The following is a 27,107-nucleotide window of genomic DNA, read 5'->3' as shown; positions in this document are numbered from 1 at the left end:
AGAAGTTGCAACGATATAAGACTTCATTTATGCAGATACAAGACTACACAATGTAATTTTTATTACATGTCTCTGAAGTTGTATAATAGCTTACCAAGTTCAACTAAAAATTTTAATTACGATTTCTTCAAATCGTTAATTAAAAGAAAATTATATGAACACAGTTTGTATAGCATTAACGATTATTTTAACTTGGCAAATACTTTTGTATGATCTTGTTTATATTGACGTTGCTATGCATAATGTACTTATGTCTAAACAATAAAGTATCCATCCATCCATCCATCCATGCATCCATCCACTTACCTAGCTACCTACCTACCTATCTAAAGAAACTCGCACTCAGAAACAAATAATTAATATCGGTATTATTTTTCTATTTCGCAAGTAATTAGCCTATAAAACATGCCTCATGTAAATATTATTTTTATTTGACAATTTTTAACGAAAACACCTTCTTTATGGGCGCGAAACCACAATACTTCTATACAAAATGCATTATATTCTAAGAGATTTCAACCCAGTTCGTCGTAATACGGATATGACACTGTACCCGTTAGGCTAAGACTGCGAAGAAAGAAGCATATCTGAGGTTTAGATATGGAAACCAAAGAGAATAATGATTCCACATTCGGGCCAGAGCCCTGGTTGTCCCCATATCCGTTCGCAGAGGCATGCAAAGCGATATCTCTGCCCGAGTAGCATGCCTGAATAATAATAAAAAAATTCTCTGTGTATGACATCTGGTCGAACGCATATTAGCAGCTTGAGTGCATTTTCAATTTAGTTAAACTGTAATAGAATGCAGAGAGCTTCCTCTCAACACTGTACATACAATTTCCAACCAAATCTACAATTTCCATAATGCAGCGCTTCAAACCAATCCGCCTGCATGAGGTCACTTTGGAATTTAAAATAGATTCACAACACATGTTTCATATTCTTTCTGCCTTTAACATTCCGAACAACCCCGTCAAATATTACGGAAGAGCAGAATGACATGGTCTTGCTTATCTGTAGTACATGGTACAAGTTACTGCTGCTGCTACCACTACCACTACTGCACTACAGTACAATATCAATATAACGAAATCCTAGAGACCTCTGAAATTACTTGTTATAGTGACATTTCGTTACATCGAAATACTTTTTGTTTTTTTAAGGAAAGAACGTGCTTGTTCATTTATCTCTAGGTACGCTGTAAATTCTAAATATTTTTCATGTAGGTCTGGAAAATATCATGAAATAAAATAAGAAGCATTTCTCCTGAAATTTTTCGGCCAATGTATGGGACCGGTGCCCACCCAGCATCGTGATGCACTTGGGGAGCTAGGATAGGTAGCGAAATCCGGTTACGCAAACCAGCTATAACGGCTAGGGGGCTCATCGTGCTAACCACACGAAACCTCCATTCTGGTTGGATGATCGTCCACCTCTGCTTCGCCATGTGGGCGTGAGGCTAGCAGCCGGCTGGTCGGTCTTCACCCTTCGTGGGCTGTAGCGCCACGGATTATTATTATTATTATTATTATTATTATTATTATTATTATTATTATTATTACTGTTATTATTATTACTATTATTATTATTATTATTATTATTATTATTATTATTATTATTATTATTATTATTATTAAAATAAGAAGCTGAACTTGCACTGCATTTGAAAGCAAAACGTTTAAAGAAAAGCACAGAAAAAGGATCAAATTAAAGTTGTATGAAGTACTTTGTAGGACAAGTGATGCTACATGTTGTTTGGGAAGCAATATTGTAATATTGGAGATGCCATGTTGCGAGATTAGTGAGCTGTGATTTGTTGAAGGAAAATAAATTGGGAGATCAAGAGATTAACTACTGCATTAAAAAAAATCTAACACAAAATTCAGAGACATTTGCATCATAGCAGACATATCACATTAGCTAGACATTTAATGACTACTTTGCCACTATGCAACTGCAGTATTGTCATAATCTTAAATAATATGTCCCCACTAACTAACGAATTCCACCCAATACTGAAAATCGGTATAACCAAATAAAAATGAAAAAAAAAAATCGGTAAATTGAAACAATGTATCATTAAATTACAGCAATCAGACTTCAGATGTATACAAAGTGTCCCATTTATCTTGACCACCCAAAATAATTTTGTACACAAGCACTGACGGGGAGGCAACTCTGTAGCGTTATTTATTAATGAAATACGAGTACTAAATTTGCTTTTTTAATGATACCATTTGTTATTCAATATTTAAATTAAGCTCGTCAAGACGTGTCCAGAAATGTATCACAGTGTGTCATTCTAATAAACAGAACTTTAATAAATGAAACGTTATTTGGTGCCTTGGCGGCATGGTTCTTGTACATAAAGCGTACAAAGGAAGTGGTTTGATTTTAAGTTGGTGTAAACAGTGCGTAGCAGGCCTGTATTGTAGATACCCAGAGTCGCGTAATCTATTCCACGTAGCTTTGGGTTATAGTAAACACATGAAACCAAATGTAGCACAGACCACTCACTCAGTCATCAGTGTTCAGCGGAATAAAACCAAAGCTATGTGTAATTGGTTACGCGACCCTAAGTATCATCTGCAATGTACTACATACTGTATTCCTGATATGGGTTCTCAGTGGAATCCCAAGTGTCTCCAGGCGAATGTCAGGACATTATCAATTACAAGGGCCACGACCCACCTCCCTCCCCATCCTAAAATCCTTAATACAATATGTTTCTGTCATCTTCTCACCTTCCGCGACAGGCAGGCCATCTGTCCGAGAAGTATCGAAATTATTTGAGTGTGTTCCCCATGTTTTGAGAGAAAATATCATTAAAGGCAACTGCTGGAAAGCGGAAAAGCCTGATAGAAAGCATAAATATTATGTCGTAACATAAGTAATGTCGGCTTTTTGAGTTTCGTGTTCTGCATGATTTTAATGATTTATTTTAGTCCGACAATGTAATTTCATAATAATAATAATAATAATAATAATAATAATAATAATAATAATAATAATAGCAATAATAATAGCAAAAATAATAATAATAATAATAATAATAATAATAATAATAATAATAATAATAATAGTTTATTTAACCTGGCAGAGTTAAGGCCATACGGCCTTCTCTAATACTCAACCAGGAGTAAAACTGCGTTACAAAAAGACATTACAAATTTACAAAGTACACTACAATTTTACACACAAAACTGAATAAGATAATAATAATGTAATGTAAACAACAAGTAAGTAGAAATCAGACATAATATATAACACAGAGAAAGAAAGGAGAACGCATAATAAAATTTGAACAGCAGGTCAAAATAGATGAGACAAACAAAGTATAAAAAAGACAATTAATAATAATAATAATAATAATAATAATAATAATAATAATAATAATAATAAAATAGTGAAGTACAAAGCATGCAATGAATACAATATTTTTAGGTACACACAGTAAGCAAAATTATGATTATATATAGCTCAAGTTATCACATTATAGAAATACCATTATCGGGAAATATGAAAACAAAAATACAAAACAAGTTAAATATAACATAAAAAATGTGAATACATGGAAACATGCAATACTGTACAACACTTGTCATAATAGTAAGCCAGTTTGGCAATTTGTCATAAAATAATTTTCTAACTTGGATTTACACAACGTTATGGTTATTATTGCGTACTATGAGCATGTGAGAGTCATTAATAATTGTTAATACAAAGAATGTAAAATGACAAAGAATGTAAACTGGAGGTGATAAAATTTGAAATTACGGACCTTATAAAGCACTATTAGAAACAAGATTATAAACCTGCTGGCGCGGCTAAAGGAGTGTGTGAAGCCAGTCAAGGATGAAGGTGTCGTTAGTAAGCGTCTAGCACAACGATGGTTTCAGTGTTTCAATAATAGGGAAGGAGATATTGAAGATTTACAACGTCCTAGGAGACCTAATGTGTGAAATATAGAGAATACAAAAAGATACTTGAAAGAATATTCACAAAAAAGTATCAGTAGGTTCTCAGAAGAACTTGGTGCTTTAAAAGATATACAATACATTGTCATATAAAGACGCATAGAAAATCATACAGGAGTAGTAAAACTACACCTCATGAATTGACACCTAACAGATTCAACTCAGAATGAATGTGTGTCGTCAACTTATCGCTAATCCCATGGATGATAGATGTTGTTGGTGTTGGTGTTGTTTAGTCAACTGTCTGAAGATAGGTTTGAACCTCATTGGATTAACTTTATGAGCTTGTATAGTACAGCTCGTGCATTTTTTCAAGACACTCGCGACGTGCAGTACGGGGACAACGTTTCTGTGGAGGGGATAAAAGTAGAAGGGAAGGTCGGGAGTGTGTCTACCGAGTTCAAGGCAAAAACTAACCCATTCCCCTATAAATCGTAAGTAGACTCATCCGATCTCGTGCGCAACTCTGTAGGAAGAGTGGGGGAGTGTCTTGACAATGCACGAGCTGAAATAATTATTTTATAGTTTCGGTCTACAACTTATCAATTAATCCAGAAACAATTTTCTGTTATTTCACATTACAAGCTTATAATTCCACTAATATTTTAGATTTTTTTAAAATCATCTTCAGGTGGAGAAACATAAATTAACAAATTGAGCATAGGCGAAATACAAGAAGAGACATAATATGTGCTTATTATAAACTAAGTTAAAACCATGTATAAAATCAATGTAATATTATATAAAGTGTGGTTGAAAGTCATTTTAACATGAATCCTAATAAAACATTTGTAAAGTTTATAAGCTAATGGCCAATTTGTCCAAGTAATGTTTAATTTTGCTTAACGAATGTTAAATTAACAGTCTGTTTATTTTTAACGCTCTGTTAATGTATTTTCCATTTGTTAAACATAATTTTGTTTAAGATAACCAACACTTAACTATAACGTCTGTTAGCACTATTTTAACTATTCAACAGCAGTTGGTAATGATTCTACACATGTAAGACAATTTTTTATTGGCTAAAATTAATCTTTAAATTCTGTATTACAGAGTGAGTCATGAAACTTGCATAAAATGACAACCTGTTATAGTAGGCCACGCTCCGTAAACAAACAGTTGACAAATGAAAGTTGTAGTTGACGTGCTGAATAATAATTACAAAGTAAGGTTATATTTCCTCATTGCCATTACGGATACGAAATACGAAATAAATAAAATAACATTGATGTATTTAAACAGTCCAAAGAATTGTTTAAATGTTATATTACCAGTCATATGCTAAACATTACCGACAGAGAGACACAAAATATTAATTTCGCAACTTCTGTTCGAACAGCTGTGGAGACATCGACCATATTTAACTAACTGTTAAACGAGTTAACTGCCCAAAATCCTACATTTAAAATTAACAAACTGTTAACAATCTGTTAAACCAAACTGATGTTGAAAACATACAATTTTATTAATTAACAAACTGTTTAGAGTTTAACAGTCGTTAAATTTTCTAACAATATTTGGAAAAACCGGCCATAAGTCTTTTAAAGATGACCACACTATTTGAATCTTTTGATGTTACATAATCATGCTAAACTTGGAGTTAATATCTTCATAATTTTCAGATTTTGATAGTACTGATTCTTTTGGATTACGTTCAACACACTTTCCGTGCACTGTTTTTTGTTACTTTCACATTTATTTTACGCAGTTTTTACGTAATGTTGACTATATTAACAGTGAAAATATTAGTACAAATATCCTCAACTATGTTCTGCAATTATTACACGCTTGAGCGTCTTACCTAAGGCATTTTATCTTTGCAATGAACCTTCAATTAGCCACAATACGACTAGTATGAGCAGTGATCAATAAGACTACTCACTATGACTGCGTCCCGATTTTGACTTTCTACAGGAAGAGGGCAGAGGATGCGTAACATTTTTGTATACGAACGTACCTGTATCTGCGCTGTGACGTTACATAACTTCGAATCTGGCAACCTCATTCAAGTTTATAGGTAGATGGAATACGGACCCTATTTATGAGATAATGTCTGTATTAGGAAATTTATGATTTACTTAATATCGTTTTACTTGTTACAGACCCTGTAAGGTGGAGGAACAACACTTTCGTATTTTATTCGCTCTCTGCTTGTACCAGTGTTTGCGAACTCCAGTTCAGGCAGATTTCAACTTTGTACGGAACTAATAATAGCAATTGTAATGAACTAAACACTAAATGCAGGTGCAAACTTTAGCATGCCTCGTCGTTGACAACTCCTTCATTACGTAGTGTTGTACTACTGGTTGCCGAGTTGCCAGGAGCGCTACGAATGTAATGGCTATGTGCAATCGACAGAACTAATGACAAGCAGAAGTTTGCATTCGTCGAAATCCAACACTCTTCACTACAGCTGCAGTTAGACAGCACAGATTCCTGTATCTCACCAGTGGTTACTCCAGAAGCATTACGAGTACAACATAAAGTTTTGTACGCAAACAGAAATAAAGCACTGCATTAACGTAATTGCAGAGTACGCTATTTCAACAACGAAACAAAACAAGAAAGTGCATTTTCATGTAAAAATAGAGACATTCCCTATTCGTTATAACACCCATTTTGTTTCTTTTTAAATAAATCTAGCATGACTGTATTTCACTCCAGCCAAATCAGAGACATTGACCACTCCTCATATTCGCCCGATTTATCACACTCGTAATATTATCTGAAACGAAGAAAGGTGACAGGAAAGTCATCGAATCCATATACCTTCATGAAAAATATATGCTGTTCGTGAATTTTATTGTGAGAACTATTGGGATTTTAATAATACGAATAGGCTACTAGATATTTTAAATAGCATTTTGATAATTCTTCTTATTTCTGTCTCTAAACTCTCCGCATTTAAATTCAACAAGACGGAATCTTCTCGTTGCTTACTTCATAATAAGACCTCCCTCGAATAAGGATGTAACCAACAAATCTATAATATATGTGGCAGATTAAAGGAAAATAATTTCAGGGGCATATTTCGTTAGGCCTACATTTACTAGCAGAACCATTTGACTGATCAAGGATACAAGCTTATTCAGCTATTGGATGCATTCATGTACTGTTATAAATGAATTACTTTTTCCACCGAAGCCACATATTTCATTAATTTGATGTTATACCCTTTTTCGAGGGAGGTCTATTCCTTCCTCATTCCACGAGACCTAGTCTCGAAACAACATTACAATTTAAGGGCTTGGAATCAGATAGTTCTCTGCCACATTTTCACAAACATTGTGATTTGACCATCTGTGAAGTTCTATGCCTTCTAATTTCTGTATGTGCGAGTAGTGTTATCTTTTGACAACAGATTGCATAGCATTAAAGTTTTGTTTGTCTTAGATTCCTGTGCTAGGTTGATATTTTTTATGTATATAATCCTATGCCACTTGGATTTAAGATGGCGGGAAATGAAGAGTGATGTAGAAAGTTGCGACCCTATAAAAACAAGTTATTTGTGTGTGAAAATGATTAAGAATCTACTGATATTGGTGCAGAGAGTTCAGATAAATGCATACCAAATGAATTGAAAGACACAGATACAACAAATAATAATCTGGATGTAAGATAATGATAATAATTAGTTATTGTGGCATAGGATTGTTTTGATGATGAATTTGTAGCTCATATGTAAGGCAGCATACCAAAGCAATTAATTTATTATTCATGTGTTACCTTGTTGTCTGTTCAGATAACTGTTCAGGGCGAAACAAGATCTGAAACATAACTGCATTGTGAATACATCTCGTTCGTTGAGAGTATTGAGCAACGTTTTCAAGTAACAGGTTACACACACCTGCTCTCTGATCGTGACTTTACTAAAATTGAAAAGTTTGCAAGGAATCGAACCTAAGCTGTTAACGATCCAAAAGGATGACGACGAATTTTACTCAAATGTAAAAAAGGAAGCTATTTCATATTACAGTAATGACGCAAGATGACTTCGTCACAGTGTACAAACTAGTTAAATTGATAAGAAAGATTACTAAACATGATGATCTATTTTCGACTCAGAGAAATCCAGATACTATGTTTGTAAGGTACGCCTGCAATGATGATTTCTAGGAGTTCCATTACAGAAACGTGGTCGCCCATGTGAACAAATCCCACTGGGATTAAAATACTCAAAACGTCTCCAACTTAATCCTTTCAAATTCAAAGATATTCAACATCTATTACCCTGTATTCCAGCATTGAATCGCACGACCAGGTGACAGGTCTGAAGATACCACTTTGAACTAACATAATATTGAGGAGTTATTGCGGTTGGGGCAAACTGCGTTGCCTTCAGACCTTTTCGTTTATGTTTGATTAATCATATGTGCATCCATGCAAAATAATTCAGAGGAAGTTTAGGAAGTATATATATTTCCATGCAAATAAGTCTGGGGAAGTAGTTTTTTATTTTATTGTTTTATTTTACGACGCTGTATCAATATCTCGGTTATTTAGCGTCTGAATGAAATGAAGGTGATAATGCCGTGACATGAGTCCGGGGTCCACCACTGAAAGTCACCCAGCATTTGCTCGTATTGGGTTGAGGGAAAACCCCGGAAAAAACCTAACCAGGTAACTTGCCCCGACCGGAATTCAAACCCGGGGCCACAGTGGTCTAGAATGCAAATTTAGCGGGACATATTAATAACTTTTCAGCTACCTGACAGATTTTTATGAAATTTTACACAGTAGTTACAGGTAGCATATATGTTTTGTATGCAAGCTCTCGTTACGTTGGTATAAGGGGAACTACCCCTTATAGTGGGGCGCATTTAGACAAAATTAGAAAATTTTCCCCTATCTGACAGATTTTTATGAAATTTTACAAAGCAGTTACAAGTAGCATATATGTTTTGTATACAAGCTCTGATTATGTTCGTATAAAGGGAACTACCCCTTATAGGGGGCGCAATTAGACAAAATTAGTAACTTTTCTCATATTTAACAGATTTTTATGAAATTTTACACAGCAGTTACAGGTACCATATATGTTTTGTATACAAGCTCTCGTTACGTTGGTATAAGGGGAACCACCCCTTATAGTGGGGGCGCAATTAGACAAAATTACTAACTTTTCTTCTATTTAACAGATTTTTATGAAATTTAACAAAGCAGTTACAAATGACATATATATTTTGTATACAAGCTCTGATTACGTTCGTATAAGGGGAACTACACCTTATAGGGGGCGCAATTAGACAAAATTAGTAACTTTTCTCCTATTTAACAGATTTTTATGAAATTTTACAAAGTAGTTACAGGTAGCATATCAAGCTCTCGTTACGTTGGTATAAGGGGAACTACCCCTTATAGGGAGGCGCAATTAAACAAAATTAGTAACTTTTCTCCTATTGATAGATTTTTATGAAATTTTACAAAACAGTTCCAAGGAACATATATGTTTTGTATACAAGCTCTGATTACGTTCGTATAAGGGAAACTACCCCTTATAGGGGGTGCAATTAGACAAAATTAGTAACTTTTCTCCTATTTAACCGATTTTTATGAAATTTTACAAAGTAGTTACAGGTAGCATATATGTTTTGTATACAAGCTCTCGTTACGTAGGTATAAGGGGAACTACCCCTTATAGGGGGCGCAATTAAACAAAATTAGTAACTTTTCTCCTATTGATAGATTTTTATGAAATTTTACAAAACAGTTCCAAGGAACATATATGTTTTGTATACATGCTCTGATTACGTTCGTATAAGGGAAACTACCCCTTATAGGGGGCGCAATTAGACAAAATTAGTAACTTTTCTCCTATTTAACCGATTTTTATGAAATTTTACAAAGTAGTTACAGGTAGCATGTATGTTTTGTATACAAGCTCTCATTACGTTGGTCTAAGTGTAACTACCCCTTATAGGGGGGCGCAATTAGACAAAATTAGTAACTTTTGTCCTATCCAACAGATTTTTATGAAATTTTATACAGTAGTTACACTTAGTACATTTGTTTTGTGTACAAACTCTGTTTACGTTAGTATGAGCAGAAGTGCCCCTTACAGGGGGATGCATTTAGACAAAATCTTATGGAGGGGGGGGGAAATGTAACATTTTAGGTACTATTGCACCTTTTGGACACTCGGGAAGCTTATTTGATACATAATTAACAAGCTGTCATCTGAATTCCCTGAATTATACTGCGGAAGCAGATTCGGTTCACAGATATTGAAATAACTGCAACCGAGAAAAATTGCACTACTGCACCTCGAAAGAATAGTGCTCATAAATTATTACTTCCGCAAATCTGCGCACCTTAAGACTAGATTTAAAATAGAGGTAAATAGTGGAGGAAGTGAAAAAATAATAATTTTTGGACGAACCAAAGGGTTTTTTTTTTCTCTACCTTAGCAAAGTCTGCAGTCAATGGTTATATATATATATATATATATATATATATATATATATATATATATATTTTTTTTTTTTTTTTTGTCCCGTGTCCATTCATGGTAATTTGACATGCTATAATAACATTAAATGTAACACAAACAAACAGTGTTACATACCTAAAGAACTACTTGACATGTTGATACCAAATATAAATGGAATCGACCACTTACAACAGAGTTACAGCACAAGGAAAACGGCAGACTCGCGACGCTTGCTGAGTAAGAATGCTGGGTGGCGAAATGTGGCATGTTACCGGCTTCTTATCTCGCTATGCAGCCACCTCTTCTGATTAAGATTATCAATTCAGTGTTACTCAGTTATATAGGAAAAATAATTTAAGGGTTTAATTTCATTTTTTTACATGTCATTTTTCTCCATTTGTCCTCCTAAATATGGGTTTTAGACCACTGTGCCGGGCCACCTGGTTTCGCGGCCAGATGCGCTGACCGTTACTCCACAGGTGTGGTACGAAGTAGTTGCATAAATTCAAAATAAAGATTAATAAAAAATCATAAGCCATTTAATGTAAAACATTCATAAAATTCTAATTCTGCACTTACGGACCATGTTTATTTTGAACTCACTGTATAACACATGGATAATTTTCAATAACAAGGTTGTAGAGGACATTTTTTTTTTATTTTTATTTTTATGACTATATAGATTTCCCATATGTCTGCGTTTAGAAAAGTCGGTTCGTACATCAAAAACGTAGACATAACGCTATGACAGAATATTTTGCCTCAGATTCTGAATATGTCACTTCGAGTCCCCAATTTATAGGAAAATAGTGACGTAATTCATCGGACTGTGGCTGCCAGAATCAGTGGTGCGTGCAACGAATTCCATATTATCTGCTGCCTCGACAAACAATCACATCAATTAAACACTCTACAGCTGGACTGAGCGGTGAGGATAGGGTGAGAGAGGGGGGACACAATTTTTCTCTCTAAAACAAAAACGTGAAGCCTCGTTTCCCCCTTTTTTCCCTCTTATAAAACTATTACTTCATTAATCAGTCATTAAAAATACTAGTGTTTTGTTTCGCTTTGTATGTCGATAAAGAGTTAATCAACACAAATGAAGGCCCTAACTTAGTCATGCGTTTACAATACACCATCAGAATAAACATCCAACTGCTCTCTGCATATGACGTTTTGTTACTGTAGTTTTTACGTCAATTTGCTACTGATACTGAATACTATCAAATATTTGAGTGCTTCTGTATAGATGATCATGAATAGACAATATTATGTAATTTGTAAAATGTTTAAAATAATAAAATTACTCTGTATGATGAATAGAGACCGTACTGTCTCTCAGAGGCTACAATAAGTATTACCGGAGTTTTTAAGTGGACGACGCACTTGCATCTAGCAAGCGAAGTACTTCTGACGGCTCACGCGACTCTGGTTTCGTCAAGTGGGGAAGAACAATATATGGATCTTAAGTTATTTACACTATGTATACTAGAATACGCTGTTGTTACTACAGGGAAATCATTTTATTTTTACTTCAATTTTTATTGTACCCGAGTTTTTAAATGTACTTCACTCTCACCCACTCTACTAGTATCATCCAACCGTCCTCCACACAGAACCAAGGCCGCGTATGCAGTGAAAATCCCCTCACGTTCATAGTAAACAGTACTGAGTTATTGAGTATAGTACGTTCCAGAAATATGTTCACATTTTGCAGCGACGAAAGAGCTTTCAATATTGAATCATATTTTCGTACAGGAACTGTCTTCCGTTTGCCTACGTCGCAACCCTGTTTCCTCCACCCGCTTCTGCTCGCCCCCCTGTAAAGGCAAATGGCTGGGCTGTCTTAGTTCTCTGAAAAAATTAATTTCTGTTAGGAATTGGACGTCTACGTAATATTATACAACTGTTTAAAATAATTTAAATAAAATGATCTGGTTAAGTAATTAACTGTCACGTGATTTCCCCCCTTTCTACGACCCTGCGACAAAATCAATTGGGAGGACAGTAGATAGCATGTCTGAGTAATTTTATCCTTTCGGATCGGATCGGGTAGAAGTGAAGATTGAATTTACAGTACATAGGATACTCTTTTATAGAGTAGGTACAGAATTATTTCAACATGAGTTACGCGTACGAAGGACGAAACTGGTAATTCGAATTAGGTACAATAATCTATAGTGTGATAATATGCACAAAAGAAGCCTGTATCGAAATGAACGGCCACCATCTTCAAAAATGTGTTTGAAAATCCATATTATGATTATTTTTCAATTTTACTTCATTCTGTCTATATTGTACACAAATGTGCTGTTGACAGTATAATATACATTCCATAATGAATACGTCCGCATGAATAGCTCAATTCATGAGCAATAACATTTATTTTCAATACAGTACTGTAAACAAAAACCTAATGAAAATTATCAAACTCAAAATCGTGATATTTCCTAGTTTACGTAAATGGATGAACTACTTTTCTTCCCTCCTATACCTAATAAAGTGATTTGTTTGTATTTTACGACAGTATCATCGAACTCCAGTCATGGATGGGGGTAGCAAACGGTGTTTCCGTTTCTCAACCGTCAATCCAAAGGCGCAGCCAAGTTAATATTATAAATGTTAGTAAAAATAAAATTATGTCCCTGTATTTAAACTATAATAGATCTACTTTGATCAAACATTATTTACACTCTTAAGCATGGCATATGTACAGTGTTACGTGTTGTAATGCAATGTATTTTATTTCATAATACTATATTTGAAAGGCATGTTGGTCCGACAAATTAACAAATTTAAAGAAATAAATATCGAAGGTCCTTCAATAACTGTCTATTCAAAATACAAAATATTACATTAGGTTACATGAACGTATCTTTGACTAGCGCTTTCGCTATAGCATCATCAGGTCAGACTTGCGTGATATTAAGCTTTTCATGTAAAGACGTAGATCGACAAGTAACATCGAAATATATTAAGGTACATGACGTGAGAATAATTATAAAAAAATTACAATGATAAGAAAAACAAGTAAAATTTGACTTATAACAGTCGAATATATATATATATATATATATATATATATATATATATATATATATATATATATAAACAGTTAAACCTTCATGAGGTCTCAAAATTAATATATAAAAGTATTTGGAGTTAAAGCCTGCAGAAACATGTATGCAGCTTGTAAATCAAAATTTGTCTAAAAATTGAAGTCTGTAAAACATATGCAGCTTAAAATTGAGACACAGACAGTTAAAAGAATAACAAATTAAAATATTGTTTTGCATCAGTCATCACGACGTGGCAGCACATCGTAAAATCTGCAAAAACCGATAATACTATAGCTGTATCTTTTCTGTGGGGAAACTATGAACAAAAAAAATAATAATAAAAATAAATAAAATCTTATACTACATATATTTAATTGGATATTTTACGACACTTTATTAAATGCTAAGAGTTGAATGAGTTCGGTTCTGAATAAGATTGTGATAATGTCAGCATAATGAGTAGGCTTCGTATTAGAGCTACCTAAAAACTGAATTTAAAGACACATTGGGTATATAGTACGCCGAACACGGATAAGGATATAAACAAACACGTCGTCGCTCCGTGTTCGTGAAGTATAGTCAACTCCCGACATTCTAAAGCTATACTAATAATAAACACATGCTTGAGCCGTGATGTTCATTGTCGTCGTGATTTTTGCAGTCAATGATTTTATATTACAAGAAATTCTTTCAATAGCAATGACGTTATTGGTGCATGATGTAGTACAAGATATTCCCATTGTCTGGCTTTTTTTTCGTGTTTCATTAGGATACTGCATATGTCGCCCATCACTGAAAACCACTAATTTTCGATGTAGGCCTACTTTTCTAGAAATTCCCTGAAATATAGATTATTTAATTTATTAATTATTGGGATGTTGGGAATGAACATCATGAAAGGCTACACAAATCCGTGCTAAACGTCGAGTTAATATCTTAATATTTTTCAGATTTGTTCTTTCGGATTACTTTCAACACACTTTCTGCGCCTTTTGGTATTGTAGTGTCGTTCAGTGCACTGCTTTTGTCACTTATACGTTTATTTTGCACAATTTATATGTAATGTTGTCTATATTGACAGTCAAAATATAGGCCTACGTTTAAATATCCTCAACTATGCCCTGCAATATTACACGCTTGAGCGTCTTACCCAAGACATTTTAGCTGTGCAATGAACCTTCAATCAGCCGCAAAGATGTAGTTATTTAAATAATACGACTAGTAAGAGCAATGATCGATAAGACTACTCACTATGACTGCGTCCAGAAGAGAGCAGAGGATTCGTAACTATTTTGTATACGAACGTACCTGTACCTGCGCTGTGACGTCACAAATACTTCGAATCGGGCAACCTCATTCCAGCTTATAAGTACTGGAATACGAAGCCTAATAATGAGTCTAGGTCCAGGGTCGAACGTTGCCCAGCATTTGTTCTTAATGAGTTGAGGAAAAATCCCGGAAAACCCTCAACCAGGTAACTTGTCCCAGCCAGGTTTTGAACTCGAGCCCACTCGTTCCACCATCAGGCATGTGAATTGTTTCTCCACAGCGGTAGACTCTTATACTATATAAAGTTTATTAAGGCGTCATTTATTTATATCTGTTCTGCTGATTGAATAACAAGATATATGTTGTTATACATTAGGTCAGCAGAAAAATAATAATTATACAATTAGCCCAGACATTGAGGGGACACGTTCCCCTCGTCCTAACGGCAAACCTGCATTTGTAAGAGGTAAGAAGAAGACGGAGGCCACTACAGTAAGGCCTAAAATATGGACCGTTCATGATACAAGTTTTGGCAGATCAACAACGCCGTTGAAGTTTGGCATAATAGATTTCAGCGCCAAATTATCACACACCACGCGTCAAATTAGAAATGTATATACTTAATTAGGAAATACCAAATGAATAACGCAATTACCATTATGCAACTGATTATCTGCTACCAAAACGTTAGACAGCTCATTAAAAACATTTCCTCAATTTACGAAAAGTAGAACAATACTTCAAAATTGTTAGTATACAAGAATATAAATGTCACTGGAAATTGTCTGAAGGGATCTGGCTATCGTATCAGTGTTTACTACACTCACAGTAACACTGAATAATTCCAATTTGTATTTATAGAGACAAAACCATTATTTTCTAGTACGAATTTAAAAAACAAATAAATAAATAAGTAAATAAATAAATAAATAAATAAATAAGAAAGGGAAAAGAAAGAAATTTAAAGGAAACACATTGACATAAGAAGAGCTTTAATTTCTGTGTATTTATTTCATTTCCGATTGAAATATTTGTGAAATAAAGTGAAATAGAAGGTTTCTTTGTAATTAAAATATTTCCGGACTTTTAAATAAACCCTATCCTAACTCTAAATTCCTGAAGGATAAATTTTCACAAATACAGAGTGATTCACGAGGATTTACCGTCCTTTACGGAGTTTATTTCTCAAGACTTTTTGAGCAAAAAATGTCATATAAACATAGCTCCTATTCTCAATATTTTCAGAGTTATACTAATTTAAAGTTATATGTAAAGTACATTTTTTCTTTAGTCTGAAGGTAAAAGAATAATACAAATAGAGAATGAACCATTCAGAAGTATCATTTCTTTGTATTATGAAGCTAAAAATGTACTGTGAACTCCTTAATTGCTTCATACACACATCTTTTTCTATTTTTAATTAGAAAATTAAATTATTCTTACGCACTTCACTCTTTGCAGTTCAGTTTTGCATCCTAATTTACAGTCTTGGAGAGTTTAACAACACATTTAAAAAAATGTCGCCGCACGCTTGTGAACGGCACTCGTCTCTCTACGTAACTACATAAGGCTATCTTTGATTTCCGTAGCGCTCGCGCTAGCTGCTGGCTACACGCTGGCCAAGATCACACATTCACAGCAATGCGTTCCAATAACGAAATGTAATTCTATAAATTGAGAATGACATCTTTTGCTCAGAATGTCTTCGGAAATAAGCTCCGTAAAGGACGGTAAATCCTAGTTAATCAGCCTATATAAATCTCATGTGACAATATCCGACTGCTACATTTACAAGTAAATACTATCTTTTAATAAGATATACAGAGTGTTTCCGGGCTAGTGTTACAAACTTTCAGGGATGATGGGGAAGGGCACATATGTATCAATTTGAGATAAGGAACCCTGGTTCGGAAATGACCGAGTCGAAAGTTACGAACAAAAATAGTTGTGTGTAAATGAAATAATGTTATTCCTCTGTACACCTTATTTATGTATATTTATCTGTACTTTTTACACATACTGTATTCATCTGACATTGTTTACGTTGTCTATGTTGTCTACTTACAGTCTTCCATTCAGTGCGCTGTCTGAAGGTTGGGGACAGGAAACTACAATAAAGCAATGCAGATAGCGTAATGTGTAACGGACATGGTCGGTCCTGATATGCACGTCTGTAGACAGCAGTGTATGTGTACAAGTTGCAGTGTCCAGTCGATCATTCCTAGTGAAATGGAGGAGTACACGAGAGCGGAATATGCAGACCTGATTTTCGAATACGGATGAGCCAATGGGATCAGTAGACAAGCTCACAGATTGTATTGGTACAAGTACCCATGTAGGAGACATCCGGCCCATACCATCTTTCCACGACTGTTTCAAAGGTTAGGGGAAGCAGGGCACGTGGTGCCAAATTACAATTCCATTTCCACACAACTATTTTTGCTTATAACTGTCGACTCAGTCATTTCCTGACCAGGTTTCCTTATCTCTTGATACATGTGCCCTTCGCCATCATCCCTAAAAGTTTGAAACATCCTGCAGAGGTGAGATTGGCAAAATTTTTTTGTTTCACAGAGTTCATTTCTGAAAATTATCAACTGTATTATGTTGTTATTGACTGATTAATCAACATCACTTCTACTACGCAACATTATGAAAGTCGAAAACTAATATTTCATGAGAGATAAAACCTACCAAATTACTGTATACATTATTACAATGTTTCATATAATGAGTATATATATTATTATTTTAAATAAACGAGCTCAATTTCTTTGCGTCCCGCATGATAATCTAGTTTATTTATAATAATGACTAGGTCTATGCAAATGTAATTAATTATATGAAACAAGCGCACAAAATATATATTTAAATACTAATGAGTTAACATATAGAAACAGGTACGCATTAGTTTCGAATCGTAACGTTCATTTTTAATTACATAAATAGTATTAACATTTCTTTTTTATTTTAAAATATGAGTTATACGATATTTCATCCTTTCTCGGTAATTAGATGGTTTATAAAAAATATATAATTTTCCAACCACAGTAATTATGGTGTGTAGAGGGAGAGCAAGAATAGCTCATGCGCATTGATATGGCCCTATTGCTCTATCTGACGGCCACCACGCTTAGCATCGCCATGCAAGCTAGCTCGGGATCAATCCCCTGCTCTGGCAAACATGACATTCGTGGAGGACAAAGCCAAAGTTTTGAGTGTTTTTCCTTGGAGTTTTTTCCATTTTGCCTCTTCACCTCAGCAACATTATCTTGTTAATTTCGCAAACGTGTTTCTCCATGTTTCGCTAGCAAAGTTCGACGGACAAAACACAGTAGGCGATTCTTGCAGTGCATGATGCAATCTGAAGCTTCGAAGGTAATGCATCTCAAAATATGTTTGAAAGATCGTAACCCTCAGTAGCGTTCACCGTTGTGGCTGAGGGATTAGCGAGTCTAACTCCGAACCCAGTGGACCTGGGTTCGATTCCCGGTCGGGACGAGTTGCTTGGGTGAGGTTTTTTTCGGAGCTATTCCCTCACTCCTATGAATGACTATCAGATAACTTTATCAGGCGGTTGGAACCCCATTCATTTTCGCCTCTTCCTTTCCTCCATTATCATCCTTTCATTTATCATCCCGTTACTTCTTCTGGTTTTCAGATAGATCTACAGGCGGTCCTCCGAAGCTGCTGCCTCTCTCGACCGGCCTTCGTGGATTATATTCAAGTGATGATGGATAGAACGGAACCCGGGGCAGATCTTCTCAGGGGAGAACTTCCGCCTCGGACCGTTAAGGGAGCCTTGGTGGGGGTTGCTGAAGCAGGAGTGGTATATGGAGTCTGTTGGCTGTAGGGACCGGTCGTAAAGGGGGTCAAGTGGTTAGGTCGGTGCGTGTAACAGATCGGTAGGCACGCAACTCATCCCATATAGAGGGGTGTACAGTAGACATCAGGTCGTAGTGTGTGGGGTGTTCCCTCCCTCCCTCCTAATAAGGAAGAAGGAAAAAACCCTCAATGGCCCAGCGATTATCGTGGTTACAATTGAGGACCTGAATAGATGACAAATATTCCAACTCCACTGAAGTAAATTATTCAGGAGAGCGAGAAAATTTATATAGGCTTGCAATATAAGAGTACTGAAATAAATATTTGTAGGATTCAAAAACACATGCTTAACGTCGATATTCTTTTTTACAGTACGGCAACCTATGTAAATCCCGCTACAATTGCTCTAGGGACTCTACCTGTCAATGGTAAACTCCCCTAATCGGAGTAAGTGTATGACATGTCCGCCTCCTCGGTCTCGAGGTAGCGTGCTAAACACTTAATCAAGGTGGCCCGAGTTCGATTCCCTGTAGTGAAATCAGGGGAATTTTAATTCGGACCTCTTCACGGGGACTGATTGTCTGTCCATTGTTCAAATGTGTGTGGTGTATGGGGGAGTCCTGCAGTGTGTGCGTGTGTTCAGTAGAGTTGTGGGTCTAGGCACAATAAGCCTCCGGCTGCGGTGCCGAAATCAGTAAAGAAAATCCAACCAGCAACGTTACAAAACGTCTAATATTGTAAACTTTAATAATTAGTTAAATATTGCAATTAGAAAAAAATTGTAAGGCCATTTTTTCTTCCTTATGACATGAATAATCACCTGTTAAAGTAATGTCACTTATGCCCCTCACACCCTCTATATTACAATCTGAGGAACATAGAATGTCATATCTTCATTACCATCATATAAATAAACGTTTTCAGATTATTTAACTTGCAGTATGAATGAGTCTTAAGATATATCAAGACAAGTGCTATCTTGGTGTAATAGAGTATAATAAGCATCCGTGCAATATTTGTATCAAACTGCACTTGCAGTTTCTGACAAAAGGAACTTTGAAGATTGCAAAACGTAGTTTAGAGAAAAATAACGATAAAAACACATTTTATTATTGGTGGTATGTAATCTAACATGCTTCAAAACATGCCATTTAAAGAGCTTAAATGCCAAATTTAATCAACTATATAATTATATTCTGATTCATAAACAAGAGGCAAATTTAATTCAGTTTTCAGTGATAAATGTCATTTTTGATAGTTTCAGTCTCCAAATTTCCCTCAATTGTTTCTCCTCCCATACCACTGTTTTCATTGTCGTTTTCAGTTAGTGTATTTGGACTATTTGGGTTCAAAATTTGATAGTTAAACACCAGGAACCGTGTTTGGGAAGTTTTTATGTAATACATGTAATACCGAAAGGTCATTAGAGAAATCCGGGTGACGGAACCCGGTAAGGGAATCAGGGAATTAAAAGATGTATTTACATGAAAGTATTCGGTACAGTTACGGAAGAAAAAACTGGCCGATGAACAGCAAAACTCGTAATGTTACTTATGCCGGTTTTGTTGTGATTAACACAGTACACAGTGTCTAAGAGGGATACTGTTTACTCGAAGTTGCTGGACTAGGAGAGAAAGGCTTTCGTACTGTTTCTGTTCACATTCTATAATGTTGAAACTATCGTGTTTTTTCGATGTACAGAAATTTGTTATTTAATTGTTTTTACCAGTACGAGGAATGTTATTGATTTCATTATCAACTCCTCTGTTCGTCTGTCTTTACTCTATAGACATACGGTACTTCGTTTATTTATGGTTTATTTTTACTTTAATATCTTCCTGGCAAAACAGACGACGAAGCGCAAACAAAATTGAGATAGATACAATACACACGAACTTAGTGGTAAGATGATATAGACGTGAACAGTTAGGTAAAGTAGAATAAATATAAATTGATTAAGGTAATCCAATACAAATTATATAAGTGAACATTCAGTTAAATTGAAATAAATAAATACCTATAAATTACTTTCGGTAAACAATTAGTAATGAGGGAAGAGAAACACAAATAAATTTGTTAGTTAGAAATCTTAGAAATCATTTTTGTGCAATTTAGGAAAACGTTTGACTATATAAGTGATTCTAGTCTTTACTAGAACCTATTTATTTATTCTATTATTAAAGCTACAGTGTTTATTTTTCTTCTAAAAAAAGAAAAAGAAAAATACATGCCTGAAGTAAAATAATTAATACTGAATGTTCTTTATATCACAAATTAAAATGTTCTTCTACCTATGTAGTTCTAGTTATATACAACAGTTTTCTTCTGGACTTAATAGCCTGTCCATAAACCATTGACATTGATCACTGCATCCATTCTTCTACTTGCAGAATTAACAAGGCTTTGGATATAGACCTACTGTATCTATCTGACAATGCAACATCATCCCAAACATCTGCAACGAGATTCCACAATTCGTCTGCAATCCTAGGACACCGACACTGTAGTTACACATTAACATTGCGTTGCACTTCCGTACACACATTTTCTATGGAATTAAAGTCAGGACTTCTTGGCACCCATGGAACCTCTCGACATCGTCCCTGTGAATGTTGAACCACCGCTGCACGGCGACGCATGTATGTACCGAAGACAAGTCATGTTGTAATTTTATTTTATTTTCGGGCTTAAACACACGAACACTACGTAGCATCACATTTTCCAGTTTATTGGTGTACTGATGCTCATTCATATGCCCATGAATCCTCCATGTGCACCGCCACCATAACCAGAAATCCATACCACACCGACATGGACAAACGACCACTGCGTTGTCTCTGGACCACATATTCAGGGTCAAATCTCTTGGATTGTTTCGTTCGGTATACGTGCACTGGCCTGCTATAGTTCATAAACACATCATCCAAAAAGATGACCTCTTTCCATGGATAGTTGTATGAATTCGACAAAATGTGACACGATCAATTTAATGGTCTTCAGTCAGAACTTCCTTCACCGCTGTTCTTCTCAGCACAACGTTGGCACTATTGAGCCTTTTACTAGCGTTCTGTTGGAAGCAGGAAATTCCCTGCCGACCACAAATATTTTGGAAGTATAAAATGAAAGCGCCTCGAACGTTCTATTAACATAAGATCTTGTTGTGGTGTTGATGCCTTGGGTCTTCCGCTACCAGGTTTACGAGTTATGTAACCTCGCTCTTGATAGTGCGCCCACCACCTGGACTCTGTTCTAGTTGCAACTCCATAACGTTCTCCAGCTCGAGCCGTGCTAAATCGGTCTTCCTCGATCAGTGCAATTACTTTGGCTTTGATGCCCATATCTATGGAACTGAAATACTAATGATGATTTTCGTAGTGGTTGTGGTTATTTATAGACAAATTCTGTTAGTAGGGCTGGAAAGGGTCACGTGCCTAGGACTTTAGAAAGAACACGAAATATACAGTAGTCATAAACCATAAACATAGTATGTCTGTAGAGTGAAGAGAGACGAACAGAGGGGATGAAAATATCATTAACAACATTCCTCATACCCGCAATGGCATAACCAATGGCAAAACAACTTTCTGTATTTTGACTAAAACACAACAAACGTTGCAAATATACACATAGGCTGAGTGCCGGATTCAGGCCTAGGTAACTTAGACAGTTGCCTAGGGCGGCAATTTCCAGGAGGCGGCATTTTCTCTCTCTCTCTCTCTCTCTCTCTCTCTCTCTCTCTCTCTCTCCCTTTTTCCATTTTTATTTCACAATGAAATTTATTTTTAAAACACATGTTGGTAAATCTATTCTGAAGTTTCTTCTTGAACACCTTGTGGAAGTCAGATACAGTATTGTTTTGTTATCACATTGTCGTGGTCGTGGCAAGAGTGAAAGGAAAGTGTGCAGCTGCATAGTTATATTATAATGCCGGTATCACATTATTATACTATGAACCTGCTTAAATTAACTGCTTGCATGAACAAGAATGCAGTGTTGAAAATCAAATTGCATATTGTTGTTTATTAGCTATTTATCGCTATGAATAGTAACCACAACTCTCAGTTACATCCACAATATAATAACCTATATCAGCGTTTCTCAAAATATGGTCCTTGGACCACCTGTGTCCCCGAGATCTGCCCATGTGGTTCTTCAAAAAGGACAGAAGAAAAAATCAAATTCAAACGAATTGCTTATCACACTATCTGAAAATCTCAGAGTTTGGAAATGACACATGACAGTCACTTTCACTTTTACTCCCAGTACTGACATTTTATGAAATTTATTACCCTACCTGTCTACCGAATTCCCACTCTACTCTTAGCAAAAAAAAAAAAAGAGGGATTTAAAGCACTATGAACATGGTGTTTTTCGCCATCTTTTCCCTGCACACCAGCTGACGACATGTGGCTAAGCACATTGGCATATCTTCCAGATATATTCTCAAAACTAAACGAACTAAATCTCTCTCTACAAGGTAATTCTTTGACTGTATGAGAAAAAAGTGTTCGGGAGGAAACTTAGTTTGTGGGTCAGATCCGTAAAACAGAGGATTTTTTCATTATTTCCAATCCTACAGTCTTCTTTGATTGAAAATGATTTCGTTATTAGAAAAAAATTATGCAATGACATACGTTCGCATTTCGAAACTCTGAGGTCACAATTTGAAACTTATTTTCCATGTAAATATGACGAATTTTCATGGGTTCGCGATTCCTTGATATTGAAAATAACAAACTTTCATTGAGTGAAAGAGAACAGTTAATTGAACTCTCGACTTAAAATGAAATTCCAAGCAGAAAGTATGGTTAATTTCTGGACCTCAACACAAGTGAAAAGAGAATATAGTGAACTGTACAGTGGTGCTTTACAGATTATAATTCAGTTTGCTTTTACGTATCTGAGTGAGAAAGGGTTTTCATCACTAACTCTAATAAAAACAAAGTACCGAAATCGACTGGATGTATGTAACGATCTCTGACTTAAGCTTACCAGCATATATCAAAATATAGAACAACTGCGCAAGAATCGGCAGGCTTATCCATCTCATTAATGAGAATATCAACATATATTTATTTATTTACTTACTTGCTTACTTATTTACTTACTTGCTTGCTTACTTATTTACTTATTTATTTATTTATTTATTTATTTATTTATTTATTTATTTATTTATTTATTTATTTATTTATTTATTTATTTATTTATTTATTTATTTATTTTAGTTAATAAGTTAAAGATTGTCCAAACTCTAATACCTTAATTTATTAAAAATTTAAAATCAATTTTTTTCTATTAACATTAACTTAATTAGTCAATACTAATATAAAGTTAAACGAATTAAATTAATTTTAATTAATTAATTCAGTTTTAAAATATACTGGTATTAAAATATGCTACAAAAATGAAAAATTTGCTTTCAAAGGGAACAAGAGTAAGGTGTCCTCGAAACTGTTCTGACTTAAAAAAGTGGTCCCCACTTCAAAAAAGTTTGAGAAACACTGGCCTATATAATCAACAATACTATTTAATCACTTTTCAGTATGTTCACTATATAATTCGATTTGAAAGGTTTATTCTGTAAAGAGTTGGAGTTTATTTTTCAATTTATTTTACACTCCTGTCGAAATAAGACATACTCGTAATAATTATACACCAACAGAAACCATGCTTAAAAATAAACCACAGCCTGCCTTTCAAAAATCAATTTTGTTTCAACAATGAATAAGTTTGAGTATTATGTTTCTTTGCTTCGAGTCTGATATGCTTCGTCAGATCGACTTTGATAATACCATCATTGCTTTCTCTGTGAAGAAAGACCGAAGAAAGTCTTTATAATTCACAAGTAAGATGCATGCATTTTGATTCCAGTAATTTACTGTTTTCTGAATTGTAACATTTCATTTAAAAATAACTTTAACTGAACGTCACCTATATAATAGCTCTCCATAAACTGTTTGTGGGGTTTGGGGACGACAAAATCTAGCACTGCCTAGGAGCGGCACTATACCTAACTCCGGCCCTGCATAACCTACAGAATACTGTAGAATGTAAATAAAAACCATTCCGAAAGCCAATCTCTCTAAGGGACGAAGTGAAAAGCGTTAATGTATCCCATGAAGTTATTTCTATTCACTGCATTATACACCTACAGAATTCATGTGCAAAACAAATCAAAATGGTGTTATAGAAGTAGTCCAGTTGGAAAAACCACCAATACAATTATATCGAAAAGTCTCGCTCATTGTCAATTTAAGTCTTTCTTGATGAATGCAATAGCGAGTATGGCGATCTGTCATATTATAGTAAAGTACGGTGACTAAGTGGTGGCAAATTATTGAATAGGTTCTTTGAACTAAGGTGGAAACATCATCGTTCACGGAGGAAGAAGAAAAGTCTGTATCATAAGTGAAAAATGAAAAAATGGATTTGTGAACTTGCCTTCTTAATGGAATTATCTGAATGCTTTAAATTGTTTTCTACATGGTAACAACAAGATTATTACACAGTTATATGACAGAGTGAAGGCGTTTAATATGAAACCACCTCTAATTATGGAACGTTAGCGTAACTAAAAGGATAAGTTACAGCAAATTTTTCAAAATTAACAACGATATAGGCATACTAGTTTCTTAAGACTTTGGATTTCGAAAAATATATTCACACATCATGACGATCTGCGCTAGGAATTTGATTCGAGATTTAAAGACTAGGAAAATTTTCAATTTCATTTTCGATTAGTATTTGTAATTAGAACTTATTGATTTAATTTACGATAGTGAATTGAAGGATAAATATCAAAACAAAAGAAGTTATCTGACTTTTATATGAACTTTCCATGTCTTAGATTTCCCCGATTGTACAGACATCCTTTTTCGGATTCACGTAGGCTATCTGTGCGAACATTAATTTTTTTCCTATAATGAAGATAAACAAGCCTTGTCATGGAAGCCAATTATCGGATTACAACTTAAAATGTGCTGTCACATTATGCACTATACAAACAATAGTTCCAATCGTTGAGAAATTGCTGAGGGAAAAGAGAATTAAACAAATCCCGAAAAATCAGTGCTAATGCCAGTGTTGAGTGGACTGAATGGAGTTAAATTTCTGCATTACTATTCCTAGGATTTTTATGTGTTTTGTTCAACATTTTCCTTAACAGAAGCAGTTTACACATGTACAGTAATTGTCATGCATTACCCGAATAATTAACATGAAATATGTATTACATTTCTAAAAGTAATTATAAATTTATTAACTTCTAACTTTGTTGAAAATAGGCTACAATGTTTTTTTTTTTTTTTTCAAATTGCTTAAGATAGTTCATTTAGTTATTTCTATTCAGCCCGTATCTTTTTTCATCAGAAACAATCATAAACCTGTGCAGTAAATTCATATTGTGGTCCCGCCGCTGAATGTCTTACCTGCCCTGCTACGACTTTCCGAGGGCGAGCGGGCAAGGCTTGATGACGACACAGTGCTCTGAGTTGGAGACCAATGCTCTATGTCTATACTGTGATAATCACAACAAAACCGGCATAAGTAACATTACGAGTTTTGCCGCACATCGGCCAGTTTTTTCTTCCGTGACTGTACCAAGGTTCCACTGTCAATTTTTCCCCAGGCTATGAATTTTATATACGCCATATAAAAGCCTGCAATTTTAATGCATCTAATTACATTTCATTTTATTTCAGGTATAACTCTTAACTGCCTGGTGAAGTGTAACAGTAGCTAATGTGGAAGATGAAGAGTCCTGTCCTGGTCTGCATTATAAGATACGTTATGGCTGTCTTAACAGCAGGTAAAATATCAAATAATTTTATAATACAGAGTATCCACAAAGTCTCATTCAAGAAACACAAGATAAGATCAAGATATGAAATTATGATAACTCGCAACATGACCGAAATGTCAAATGGGACACATCGTAGCTATGCTCCGAACACCAGGTTCGAAACGCATCATAATCAAGTCGAGGAGGTTAATTGAGAGAAAAGAACAATTTATTAACCGATCTTCCCTTATTACAAAACGTCATATAAACTCAGGAATATACATAGAAATCATCGGTGGGCGCTAGAGGGACCATAAAAAACAATTCGTGTCATTCTGTCATAAATTCAGAGTCCCACAAACAACAAACAGTTATCTTTGAAGGATTCTCCTCAGATTTTACGGATACATTTGTATTTCAATTCAAACTAAATACTGTACAATTGCATTTTCAAGAAAATCTATGAGCCCACGATTCAGTAGCTATCCGCGAAACAACATTGAAAAAATCACAGTTACCGGTCTCTTCTTCGGAGCGAGAGGCACCATTCCGAAAACCTTTGTAAAGTGGAGGGAAAAAAACAAGCTGAAGAGAATTCAAGATGCCATCGTCACCACCATAATAAAATTTTCTGTAGCGATATTTCGGCAGCATCTTTATGGTGTACACTCAGTTTAAATTATACTAGGTTCTAGTTTTTGTCTGAAACCTGTTTATATAATTATTTCATTTTAAATTTTATTGCGAGCTATTCTGTGTCGCAGGGC

Source organism: Periplaneta americana, chromosome 14, assembly GCF_040183065.1.
Source record: "Periplaneta americana isolate PAMFEO1 chromosome 14, P.americana_PAMFEO1_priV1, whole genome shotgun sequence".
Classification (NCBI taxonomy): Eukaryota; Metazoa; Arthropoda; class Insecta; order Blattodea; family Blattidae; genus Periplaneta; species Periplaneta americana.
The sequence above is the reverse complement of the archived record's forward strand: the minus strand, read 5'-3'. Positions refer to the sequence as shown.